Genomic DNA, 14104 nt, shown 5'->3' with positions numbered 1-14104 from the left:
TAAATGGACTCAAATAGTGGCCAGAGTATAAAGTACAAAGTGTAACCTTTAAAAAGGTCTAATACAACAACAACAAAAAAATTATAGATATTTTCAATTAGGATTTTACTGTTGGATTGAGTCTAATATATTGCTTTCAGTGAATTAAGACACAATTTTGTATTTAAAACATTGGCATGGGTGATTGGAAGGTGTCCTAATAGTTTGCTTGCTTTGTTGACTAAAATCTGGACCCAAGGGGTGCCTGGGCAACTCAGTTGGTTAATTAAGCCTTCGGCTCAGGTCATAATCCCAGAGTCCCAGGATTGGGCCGCATGTCAGGCTCCCAGCTGAGCAAAGCATGTCTGCTTCTCTGTCTCTCTGTCCCTTTCCCTGCTCTTTCACTCTCTCTTAAATAAATAAAATCTTAAAAACTAAAGAAAAACCTTGGATCCGAAATAAGATGAAATGCCAGACTGCTTGGTAGGCTGTTAAAAAAATGAGGGGATGTGGTTTTCAAAGGTTTAGGAAGATGAGAGTGCTACTATAGAGTAAGGCTTGCCCATCTACTCCCTAAGTGTATCCTCCAAGAGCGTTCAGAGGACACTCCCCTCACTGGAGGTGACATCTCATGGTGGCTCTTCTCTAGAGGTCCAGCAGTAGTGAAAATTACCGCTGTCAGCTGGCCTGTCTGATTTCAGTGATGACAATGATGGGATTCCATGGTGGCACTACTCACCAAAGGTAAAAAATGTATGAATACTGAAATGAGAGGCAGGGCCAAAATCAGTACTGGGAATGATCTCACTGGCAGAAGTCTTTGGTATTATCTAATAGATCCTGCTATCTCTAAAACTGAATTTGTGTAGGTAGAAAGCTCTCAGATTGGTGAACAGAGGACTGGATAAAATCATGGCAGTTACCAAATGGAACAGAAACTGTAACAGAACCAAGACTGTAAAGGCACCATTCCCAGCTACCTCAGGTTAGGAAGGACCTCTCCTAGTAGTGATGTTCTGGGGACCCAAACAACGTGTAATTGTAATTAAAAAGCAGTTGCAGAAGGGAGATATTAGTGATAAAGCAAAACCCCATATTGGTGGAAGAGCAATTTGTCCTCTCTGGAGGACAAATCGTATCTCAAGGTTATGATTTGGGGCTGCAAATATTACTTATCATGCTGAGCCTGTGAGATCAGGAATTTTCCTGAGCATTGAGCACATGTTGGAGGTCCTGCTGATGCGATTATGGACAATGCAAACAGAATATTGAGCAAACTAGAGGATATTAGGAATGGTGGAAGAGAAAGGACATATCTAACTTTACAATCATTGTGGAGCACTAGACTCTGAGACCAGCTGATTTTGAGGTTTTCAAAACTGCCAGTAAATAAACATTTTCCAGTTGTAGTCTTGGTGAGAACTAGCTCTAATGAGATTTTCCTAAATCCTGATAAACCTTGGGATTTTTCATGTCCAATAAATCTTCTATAACTCCTTTAATATAACTAGATGAGTAGTGATTTAAAATTCATCAGAGAGGCCTTTAGGATTTTTCAGTATTGAGTATGTATTAAGATCTGATTTCCATTCACAATTATGGGATACTTTGATATAGCACAAAATGTATCAAGTGTGTAGTTATTTTTTTCAAGTGTGTAGTTATTATGCAGAAATTAATCTCTTGTGGCTGTTATGGACTGCGTGCTTGTACCCCCCACTCCTGAAATGCATATGTTGAAACCCTGATCTCCAGTGGAATGGCATTAAGAGGTGAGGCCTTTGGGAGATAGTTAGGTTCCAATGAGCTCATAAGGGTGGATGGAATTAGTAGCCCCCTAGAACTAGAAGAGAAGGAAAGTAGAGTCCTGCCCCCCCCCACACACACACACTCTCTCATGTGAGGAGCAAAAACATAACTGACTGAAATCTAGGAAGAGGACTCTCACCAGACACTAAATTCACCAGCACCTTGAATTTAGACTTCTCAGGCTACGGTACTGTACAAAATAAGTGTTTGTTGTTTAAGCCACTTAGTCGGTGGTAATTTGTAGTAATTTGTCATAGCTGCCGCTGCTAAGACACCAGCATAGGTCTTTATTCTGTTCGAATATTTATTTTTAAAAATAGTAACTTAAATGAAAAATGGAAGATAGGATAGTTAAATTTGAGTTCCTGGATAGGAAAAACATGTGAGGGATTTTGCTGGAAAACTCAGAGAGCCAATTCACATTGTTGTGGACTCTCTCCAGTTAATCAAGACACTGATAGAAAGACCACATCTCTTACATATTTTCTACATTGCCAAGATATTTTATTCATTACCAATACCTACTATGCTTAGGTGTATATTGGAATATCACTAAAAATGAGCCCCTTATGCAACAAGATGACAGAAAGAAAATAAATATCTCTCTGTTGCATGTTATCCATCTCTCCCTACTAAAGTTTCTTTCTCAAATTGACATTTTAGGTAGCCAGAACATGGTCAGACACTTTGATAATGACACAGTCTGTACCCACTTTTTCTATGAGCCTTTATGCAGCTCATATAAATACTGTAAGATGTGTCATTCCAGTCTCAAAGATTTTTCTTGATATATAAGAACTCTCCCTACTTGTCATCTTGAAGTCTCTCTTTTCTCCACTCTCATAAAATGTGAGGAGAGGCTTCTTCCCGAAGGTTATTAAAGTTTATTTTGTAGTCCACTGGTTGGGAATGAGATTTCCTGGTGATTTAATTTTGATGTGTTTCCTAACTTGGGTTTAATTCTTTTCATCCCAATAGATGTCAAAGTAAGGAGGTACATGCTAACTATGAATATGTGTTACACCACTATGAAGTTGATGATATTTTAAGGAATTTAATACGGGCATTTTCTACTCTCGTAATTTTAATGACCCATCTCAACCACAGAAATTTCAAAACAGTTGTCTGAAACAGAACTATCACTTGGAAAAGGCAAGCTGTGCACTAGAAATAATCCCATGGGGCAGCATCACAGTGACTACTATTTCATGGTTCAAGGGCTGACCCCAACTGACTCAGAGATTGAGTTATTAGCATACTAATAACGGATACATATGGCAGGCTGAACTCAAATTAACCATGTTATAGAGCTGAAATATAAAATCTTGACCTCCATCACTAATTATAGTGATGAAAATAACTATATCTCAGGCTGCAATACTCACGTTGACATGGCATTGGTTTTCTTCCTATATGTAGACCTACACTGGGTATGGATATTTTCTCAGTGAGATCAGTCCTGTCCAGTCAGTGGGGTTGGATGTGGTTGGTAGGTGTTTTTGCTTAATGTTTCTCCCTTCCCTGCGCATGCTCATACTGCAGTGTGGCTACTACAACTCTCCAGATCATCTTCTCTCACCTCCCCCACTACCCCAGACTCCTCCTTCTGATCAGCGTACCCTGGTGGGTGACATCAGTCTCATACCCCTCAATTCCTTGAACCTGTAGCCAGTCTTTTTAAACTGCCTTTGTGTGCGACCAATTAAAATGCTAACTTTGTAGCTTCGCTTGCAGAAGGTGAGCCATTTTTTTAAAAAATACATTCTGAAATTCTTGGAGACTGCCTCTCTGTAGGCTCCAAATGCTAATAATAGGTAAAAATAATTTTACGTAATTGATTAGAAATTGAAATATGGTAACTTAAAGTCTGAAAAGATAAACTTAATTAGGAATTATGAAGCAAAGTTCATGAAAATTAGCCATTAAGGAAGCTGAGTTCAAGGTAGCTGTCAGGAAAAAAAAAAAAAATCTCCATGATTCTTGGGGAAAATGTGGCTTCTTTTTAGGAACCACACATTTAGTAGCAAAACTAGACAAAAGATAGTAGAGTATAAAACATGAGAAACCCATATTAAAGCAACTTTCCCATCCTAGTCTTAATTTCTAATGAGAAAAATAATGACATCTCAAGCCAGAGTAATCACTTTGGCATGGAATTAATTTTTCTCTAGAGATTAATATCTATTTCTTCAGACTAAACTAACTTGATCCATCACATAGACAGTAGCTGTGGGCTCCTTAAAGTCTGATGGATTATGGACCAGCAGAGCCCAGGGGATGGTCCAGAATCCTATTTCAAAGAAGAAATATTCCTGCTAAGTGCAAGAATCCTAGCCTGGAAAGTGGACATTAAAAAAAGCAAAAGTAGGCATTGGTAGGAAGAGCAAAGAGTATAACCATTCACATATTCCATTTAATGTTTAATGGAATTCTCATTTTTTTCTCAGATGCTCTAATGTCCTCTAGACTTACATACCAACATAGCCAAGTACAGCAGCATGAGGGTAAGTAATCTTCAACAGTCCTGAAATTCACACTATCTAGATTTTTATTTATTTATTTACTTTTTAATTGCTTAGTTAGATACCTTTCTCTTCATTTCTTTTTTTTCCCAATTTTACCACCAGAAGGCCTAATCTCAAGAGTTGGAATACTATCACGTATCTTGAGAAATCTGAGAGAGAAGTACTCAAGAGTATAAAAGAACCAAAAATTTATAAGGTATCAGTTGGTGTAAAGGTTATGAAAACTTCTGAATCTTCTTTCCCTCCATGTTATAAAGATTAACTTTCTTTGATTTTTAAAAATTATTGTTTTGAGTCAAAGGAACTTTAGATCTCAGATAGTTTGTCTCTCTTAAGCAACTGCCATCTACAACAGATAAAGATGCATGGAAGATAAGTTTATTTTCTATTTTTTCCATATGTATAGTATGAAATAGTCTAAAATAGACAAAATAATCTAAAATAATCAAGTCTAAAAATAATCAAGTTTGTATTAATTTCTTAAGAAAGTTCAGAAGTTTGACAACACCAAGCATTAACAAAAACAAAGAGTAATGGAAACTTGATACTCTACCAGTGCAGATGTAAATTTTGGAAAGCGAATCTGCAAGAATTTAGTTGCTTCAGCATCCCAAGGGCCTGCCTTGTAATTCTTCCCCTGGGGTTTGCAAGAGCAGCCCACTGTGTTGTGTTTTTTCTCACTGCTGACATACATATGCAGTGCCATAGTTGCTGCTAGATCTTAATGCTTAAGCTTCAGGGCTGCTTGCACCACAGCCTGGACCTGTTGCTAAGGCCTTTTCTAAATAAGGTCCTACTCAATGTTGACAATTCTGTGTCACCTGGTAGATGAGCCAGAGCCATGACCCTAAGAGGCCTACCAGACCATGTGCTTTCTTTGTTGTAGTAGATGGAAACTAGAGCAATTTAGGTCTCTTACTTTAGTGTGGTACATAACCCAGAAGCCCCTCTCCCCAGTGGACCCCTAAAAGCTTCAAAGTGTCAGGTCCCTGAATTTTCATAGGACTTCTCTTTTCACTCTTTGGAGCACAAGAGCCTTACCAAGGTCTCCCACGTATGAGCCACCTCTTATTCATCCTGCCTAATTTGCATGGTATCATTAACATAATAGATTGCTATGATTTTTGTGGGTTATCCAGGTGGCCCTGATCAGACTACATCATGACAGAGAATGGGAATGTTAATACAGTCCTAAAGCAAAATTATGGCTGAATAGTGGCTAAACCACAAACACAAACTATTTCTCTTTTCTAATCGGAATCAAAAAGAACACATTTGCGAAAGCAGTGGTGGCCTACAATGTGCCAGAGGCATCATTCATCTGCTCTGGCAGGGATACTAGGCCTGGCACAGCAGCTTCAGCTGGGGCTTCTCCTTGGTTAAGCTCTCAGGAGCCTGCAGCGACTTTTCAGGAACAATTATGTCAAGGTAAAGAAAGGCTGGCTAAGAACCACTACCCACTGTATACTTTAGGTTTTTAATGGTGGCACTTATCTCCACTGTCCACCCCAAGGATGCAATACTGTTTTTGACTAACTAAATTGCTTGCAGGAGGACAGGGTCAGAGGTTTCTTGGTCAGAGGTTTCTTGTGAGACCTTTTATTGGAGGTCAGTGACCCAATGACGGAGTTACTGCCATTGCTAAGTATGTCCGTTCCAATCACTCATTCTGGAATTGGAAAAATGACCAGTGGATGAGTCTTGAGATGGAATGGGCCCACTGTGATCTGATTTTATCCAGGGGACTATGTTTTACTTGCTCCCTTAAGCCAGGGTAGAGGGCTCGATGATGATGATTTGGATCTCTAGGTATGAATATCAAGTCAGATACTTTGTCAGTATTTCTCAGAATGTCTTGGTATTCTCTTGTCTTCAGGGTAAAGTCAACCTTTTAAGTGTCCTTAGATCCATTTGAGGATTCTAAAGGAATCATTATTGTATTTTCTAGGCATGAAGTTGCATAGTCTTTCCATCTAGGACCTGGATCTGTCCAGTCTTTGGGTTCTGAATATTAAAATGAGCTCAGATTTAACAACTGAACAAGGAATCATAAGTCTTTTGAGGGCAAACACCCCCAGCCTCCTGCTTTTCTCTTCTTACCTTTTCCTGGTTGTAGATGTTTAGCATCACCCTTCTTGACTGCCTTGTCTTACCACTTAGTCTCTAGGAACAGCAGATTCCATTATTATCTTTCAGACTCCCTAAAGGTAAAGTCCAGTTGGCTGTCCCTCCAGCCTTGCTGGTCATTAAGGTAATTGCAGCCTTTGGGTTACTGGCTTTAAGCATTGATGTCTGGCCTCTATTACTTGGAGGCTTCCCCGTCTTCTTGATATTAACCAAACCAGTCTGCGACCACTGCGAAACCTGGTACCTTACACATCATAGAATTCATTGCCAAAATTCCACAGGCATTGTCCCTAAGCTTGCATATTAACTAAGATTTTAAAAAGTCATTCCAAGTTCTATGGGCCAGTGTATTCTGGTATTCTGTGGTGACTCGCCTATTGCAATGACTTTTTTTTTTTTTTTTTCCTGCAGAATGGGCCTTTGTATGAGGCAATATTCTGAGGGTTGTGGTAATTCTGGCACCCTATGAGGCCTTGCATAGTTAGGGTGGCTGAGAGGTGAACTCCTATCTAAAATGTGAATCCTGGGGATCCCTGGGTGGCTCAGCGGTTTAGCGCCTGCCTTCAGCCCAGGGCGTGATCCTGGAGTCCTGGAATCGAGTCCCACACTGGGCTCCCTGCATGGAGCCTGCTTCTCCCTCTGCCTGTGTCTCTGCCTCTCTCTCTCTCTCTCTCTTTCTCTCTCTTTCTCTCTCTCTGTCTCTCATGAATAAATACATAAAATCTTAAAAAAAAAACCAAAAAAAATGTGAATCCATCCCAATAAAAAAATGACTTGATTATATCCTCTAGAATGCACCATTCCAATTTTATCTGCCTACTTCAGAGCTGCTGCATGTATATGTACACAGAGAATATTTTGGAAGAGTACATATAAAAATGTTAACACTGATTATGGCAAGAAAATATTGGAAGGTTATTAATTTTTCCCTAATATATTTCATTTTGTTCTATTTATGTTAAAAAATGAGAACTCCTACAAAGAATCTAGCAAACGTTTATAATATGTTTATATGTTTTGAGGTAGGTTTATCTTATTTCCCTAGTCTACAATTCCTGAATTAAGCTGATAAAACAATCACTGCTCTTATTTTAATAAGAATTTCAGGATTTTGTCTAACCATTGGAGGGAAGACGATTCCCTTATATTTAGAAAAAGAGAACAAAATTTTGATAACAAAGTACAAACTCTTAACACAATGAGAGACAATACAATAGGAAATACCACCTGCCAAAACTTAGAGCTGTGTGAAAATGTGTAAGTTACTCCTCAAGTACAGTTGAATGCTAATATTTGTGCATTTCACTTATAGGAGGGTATTGGGGGATTCATCTTCTTACCTTGTGTTTTATGGCTGTTACTCAATAACTTCTAGAAGTAATTTACGTACAAATGGCAGAATGGATTTCAGTGGCCCTTATTTAAATATGGCTAAATATTATAATATATAGTCATATAACTTTGAGCATATATAATTTTCATTTCATATAATGGGTAAAGAGTGGCTAAAATGTAAGTATTGATACAATGCCTTTGCTCTTTCATACTGTCACTGGACAAATTATTAGCCCATTTGAATCTTCGTTTGACTATGAAATGAAGGTATTAATAGCCTTTCTCTCTCAGAATCATTATGATAATTAAAGATAATCCACAGGAAGCATTTATAACAGTGTTTTGCATGTAGTAGGCACTCAGTAAATCAAAGTTATTAATATTGCTTTCGGACAATTCTACATTTTCAAATCCATTATAGGATTTGCTCTATAGAAAAGGAAAATTATTACTAATAATATCCACCCAGCAGAGACTGCCATATCTGCAAATGTGCATAATATATAACTGTAACTAGTAACTTTCTGCCTCTTAAAAAAATTGTCATCAGAAGTAAGTATTAAGCAAAGAGATGGTAAAGTACAAGAATCTTAGGTGGGAATAGATTTTGAATCCAATCTGGACAGAGATATAACATGCCTTTTTTGTACACTTAAAACTTGGTTGAATTAATGAACAGATCGATGTATGAGTGAGAGAATAACAGCTAAGGAATTGGGAGAGAAGACCATAGTTCTACCATTGTATGGAGGTCTAACCTCACATTACAGAGGAAGCAGCAAGGACCCGGGCACCAGGGAGAGGATCCAGTGGAGTGTTCTAGTCTTGATAGGAAGGGAAGTCTACTATTTGAGAAGGCAGGAAGATCCTAGTGTGATAAGAGTAAAAGAGCCCCCTTGGGAAAGAATTGACAACAGATCCCTAGCAACACTCTGGGCTTGCCCAGGATTGTGACTTCCATTGGAATAGAGTCTTAACTAATGGGTACCTGAAATAAATTTGGGGACTATGACATAACAGGAAAAAAAATGTTTATTTTCACACATCTCTGGATGGAAATTTGACATTTTCTTCCATGGCAAATATGGGCAATAAACCACAACAGTATTAACAGTATTTGTGACTTCGCCATGAACAGAAAGCACAGAGAATCTCATTTTTTCGAGCTTTGTAGATATCTACAAACATCCTTTATATCTATCACTTTAGTGATTAGACTGAGCCCTAGACCCGTTATTTAATGGGTAAATTTATTTTTCTATCTTATTTTTTTATAAATCTGTTCATTATGATTTTTATTTTTTAAATTTTTTTATTGGAGTTCAATTTGCCAACATTTAGCATAACACCCAGTGCTCATCCCGCCAAGTGCCCCCCTCAGCGCCCATCACCCAGTCACCCCAACCCCTGCCCACTTCCCCTTCCACTACCCCTTGTTCATTTCCCAGAGTTAGGTGTCTCTCATGTTTTGTCACCCTCACTGATATTTTCACTCTTTTTCTCTCCTTTCCATTTATTCCCTTTCACTAATTTTTATATTCCCCAAATGAATGAGACCATATAATGTTTGTCCTTTTCTGTTAATGGGTAAATTTAATGGGTAGTGAAGCAAAATATTCTTCTATCAAACTTATTTTTTTAGTATATTTACACCGAATTACAATATAATTGGAATCATTTATAATCCACTGTACTTTGTTTTAAGCATAAAAACACTGTTCCGTGAAGGCATCCACAGGCTTGTCCAGCCTGCCAAAGGAGTTCACGGATCAAAAAAATGTTAAGAGCCCTACCTGAGAATGAGCATCTTGCGTTTAGCATTCCCCACTGCTCTATCACATGAGTTCTCCACCAATCTCCAGGTAAAGGGAGCTCTATCTATCTCTGAGCTCTCTCTAGGACTCTCAGGTGATTGATAGCACAGTACCTGTCTTTGCCTGTGTAGATAAGATAAGGTGTTACATCACCTTTTCTATTGTTTTCTGTACTCTCCCCTGTGCCCATTCTCTTCTATTTAAATGACTTCCCCTATCTCAGCACACATCCAGAGTTGAAGCGGATAGCTTCAGGCAGGCAGGACTGATTCAGAAGGGCTTAGATCTGGAAGCAGAGAGCTTCACATATGGATAGGAGCTGCTGAAAGGAAGGGAAGGAAAGGAAGGTGATGGGAGAGAAGATGGTAGGAGAGAGAGTCCGCCTAGCAGAAAGAACCCAGCACTCAGGGGCAAGAAGGTATAGGAGTCGGCCACAGGTTGGTCAGAGTCTAGCATCAGGAAGGTCTAGGGGAAAAAAAACCTGAAAATGTTTGCTGAAACAAAGCTCAGAGAACATGGTAGCAAGTACTCTAATACCAGACAAAATGCAGACTCATTCCCTGACTCACATCAGACAAGTCTCTCCAGATGTGATAAGAGGTTCAGAGCAGGACTATATCTGAATGGAGACTACATGGTTGGGGAGGTGAGGATAGAGTTAGAAAAACAGAGTCTAGTCTTATAAAGGCCAGAATACTGGGCTGACTTCAAGGAAGTTAAGGGCATGGTGGAAGGGGGTAATAGATTAGAGGCTTTATCTCAGGTGTAAAACATGATTCTGTGTCTTACACATGGGATGCAACCTGAGGGCAAGAAAGCAACAGTGGCTTGCTGGTGAGTATCTTACTGGTGAATCAGAGGACAGTTCACAAGACTCTTTATTGGGACTAAGTCTGCTGATCAAGGTGACCTCATTCATGCTAATAGGAACAAGGGGCTCTGAAGTCAGAGAATCAGGAAGTTTGGGACAACTGGTCAGCTCTCTAAATCTGTCTTATTTAGTAAGGAAGAGCTATGTGACATTAGGCTCCCAAAGCATGAAGCAAAATGTGTTATTAAGTCAGATCTCCTTGGATCACAAAGAAAATAACAAGGCAACAGTGATAGAAGAGGAAAAAAAATAATCAGGAGAAAATGACTTGGTGGCCAGAGGCAAAATGTATGACAGATCCAAATGACCTTCATTATTTCTCTGTCAGAAAATTCCAATAACTTCCTAAATTGTCTCTACATCTTAAGTGCTTTGCTACTTAAATTTATCTTATAAGCCAGGTGACAGACTAAAATCCTTCAAGTGTAAGCACTGTTACTCATGCCAGTCTCCCATTAAAAATACTGGGAACTCTTCATTGTCTAACAGGCTCCTTTCTTTGCTTTCAAATTTCTGTACAAAATGGGTCCAGCCCATGTCAGTGCTTATTTCCTAGCACTCCTTATTTTTAATAGTTTAGTATTAAATATAATGAAAATAATTAATTAAAACAATTATTTCAATGCTTCATTTTTAGTATTTCCTTTTTCTTTTTTGGCATATATGCCCATCCTGGAAGAATGGGCTCTACTTCATTTTTGTGGGATTCCAGTAGGCTGCCAACCTCAGAATCATGGACTTCTGAGAATGGGAGTTCCATGTGGCCCAGGTTAGGCCAATCAGAGGCCTTTCCCAGGAGGAATGTCCCATGAATGCAAGAACATAGAGAGACCAAAAATGATTGGAACTGAGTCATGTGAGGAACTCTCGGGTTGCTCAGATGCTCAGAATACTTGTGTCTTTTATATATTTTAACATTCCTCTGATCCTTTACCCTCCCTAGCCCTTTCTACTCCATTCTTTGAGCCACTGAATGTCCTTTCAAAATTTCCTTGCACACACACTACATTCAGTTAGGAATAGCAGTTCTAATTGCTTGCAACCTAAGAATGCAGAATGATGCAGATATCAGGAACAAGAGACTGTTAGGTACAGCATAGGGCACAGACCCTCAGAGATGATGGAAGTGTGTAGAATTAATTATCAAGCTGAAATGTCAAAAAAAGCAATGGGATTGACATTAACATTCTAAGCTGAGAAATGAAGGGTCCATGATATAGAGTGAAGAGCTCATAAATGAACTTATTGGTGGGGCACCAGGGCACTGGGGCTGACACTTTTAGGAATAGGTGGCTTTTCAGTAGACCCATCTAAACTAAGCCAAGGAAATGATGAGCTCAAATGTTAACATTTTCATTTTGAAGCATGGACTAAAATCCAGAGTCTTCCTGGCACCAGGCATCTCTTTTTACTAGTTGTCATGGGGTTGGGATTGAAGAAAACTAAACTGAGAGATGGATCATTCAGCTCATTAAATTAGATCAGGTCAAGGAGAACTTTGCCACATACCTTATGGGAACCTTGAGGTGAGTTGCTCAGCAGGTATATTAGTAGGGAATTGAGGAATCTGAAGAAACCCCAACCTCCAAAGCTCCTGCCAGCCTTCCTACTTTGTCTTCTTGGTTGAGGAAGCTGTGACTCTCACAGGAGAAATAAAACAATTCCTCTGGTTCCCATACCTCACTGGTGTTGCCCTCTTTCCTGTTACTCTGGTGAACTCTTCCTCCTTTTCCCTTGGCTTCCTGTGTCCACAGGCTCCCTGCTGTTCATGAAATGTGTTGGAAACTTCCATCTGGAAGCTTTGCACTCACTGCCTTTACAGAGCTCTTTCTGCCTGGAATGCTCTCCCTGTGGGTAACCTACTCCCTCACCTGCTTCAGGGTTTTGCTGGCTTGAATGTCCCCTCCTCTGATCACTGTATTTCAAATGGCAGTGCTTCCCCAACACTACATATTGCCCTTCATGGTTTCATTTTCCTCCATGGTGCTTAACACGATCTAATGTGTGTCTTACTTTTTTGTGTATTTTGTGCCCAATAAGGCCCCCAGGGAATTGTGTTTTCCTGGGATTCACTCCCTGTGTAGACCACACCTCTAGAATCTGAACTGGCCCTGATGCATTTTCACCATTAGAATGTGGCAGACATGATCCTGGGCCAGGTTCAGGCCTAAGCCTTAAGAAGTCTTGGTAGTTTCCAACTTTGTGCTTTGAAGAACTCTGTGCTGCCAGGTGCAAAGGCTGGTTGTTCTGCTGGGTAAACCCCATAGAGGCAGACAGCACCATGTAGATAGATGAGGTCTTGAGACTACATAGACAAAAGGAGAGGTCTACCAATTCAGTGTCCGAGTTGAATCCAATTTGTCATTTCCACTAAGAAGCCAGACCTGACATTGAGCCATGTTGGACATCCAATCCCTCAACCTAACATCATGTGGAGCAAAAGAACCACACAGATGTGTCCAGTCAGCCTACTGGAAGGGTCATGAGATGATAAAATAATTGTTTCTTTAAGCCACAAGGTGATTTGTTAGACAGCAATATATAACAAAAACATTATTCATTGTATTCATGATCAGAGTCCTCAGCAGGAATGTAAATTTCATGAAAATAGTGTTGGGGGGGGGTCCGTTTTGTTCTTTGCTACATCCCTATCACCAGTAACAGCTGAGTAACACCAGTAGCAGCTAAGTATGTTTAATGAAGGAATGCATAAGTTAATGAATTTAAACTAGTCATAGCCTATGAGATAAAATGTATACTTAGAATTTGGAAGGGGGAAATATACCCAAAGAGGTTTTCAGGAATTAATCTACAGTAATCTATATAAATAACATTGAAAAGTATTTGTTCAAATGGATTTTAGAGATGGACTTAGTAGGAGAATGAGATCTTATTTTGGATATAGTTAAGTTGTCTTGATAAGGATGCATTCACCAGAAAGTCTGAATTCAATTTTCCCAGCACTGGTTACGCGTCCTAGTTTAATGAATACACACCTAAACAAAATGCTCCCCAAAGAATATTACCTTTGAAACCCAGGTATTCTTTAGCTTAATACAGAGGTAAGGAATTCAGAGGTGTCAGAAATGCTTGATTAGAGCAATTAAACACCTCTTGCCCACTCTCCTCTGGACTACTTCCCAGAACAGGCCCCTCCTATCTCTCTCTTCATCCTTGGTATCAGACAGTAATTTGGCAAATCTCTAAATAAATTGCTAAGCATTTTGATTATTAGCCGTGACTACCTTAAAAGCATACAACCTTTGAATTTAGAAGCCTAAAATGCCTAACACTTATTGCAAGCATCTCAACTTGTTGGTCATTTATAATAACTATAGTAACATTTGTGTGATTCTCAAAGAATCTCATGAACTAAGATGCTTGAAGATGACTTTGTCCTGTGTTTGATGGATCTGACAATCAAAAGACAGAAAAAAAAACAATTCTCATGATTATTATTTTATGTAACCCTTGTATCTTTTCTAAGAGAAAGTCAAGTATATGGATACAGTCACTATACCTGCATGGTCTCTAAGGCGATCCCTCCATTCGCAGGAGTTTAGGGATATGATGGCAGGACCGTCCATTTTCATTCTTTAATGTAAAATGTATGGCTTTTTGCCATTTTCAAAAAAACAAAAGAA

The 14104-nt window shown here is 39.2% G+C and overlaps 1 long non-coding RNA gene across 2 annotated transcripts in view; it reads left to right on the top strand.

The window, feature by feature from the left end:
- LOC111090243 overlaps positions 1-14104 on the top strand; it is a 99763-nt gene that overhangs the window by 34286 nt on the left and 51373 nt on the right. For both annotated transcript variants that reach the window (XR_005371261.1, XR_005371260.1), the window contains exon 3: positions 4236-4292. This is a non-coding gene — a long non-coding RNA (uncharacterized LOC111090243). The remainder of the gene's footprint in view (positions 1-4235; positions 4293-14104) is intronic.

This window comes from Canis lupus, chromosome 16, assembly GCF_011100685.1.
Source record: "Canis lupus familiaris isolate Mischka breed German Shepherd chromosome 16, alternate assembly UU_Cfam_GSD_1.0, whole genome shotgun sequence".
NCBI classification, from domain to species: Eukaryota; Metazoa; Chordata; class Mammalia; order Carnivora; family Canidae; genus Canis; species Canis lupus.
The sequence above is the reverse complement of the archived record's forward strand: the minus strand, read 5'-3'. Positions and strand labels throughout refer to the sequence as shown.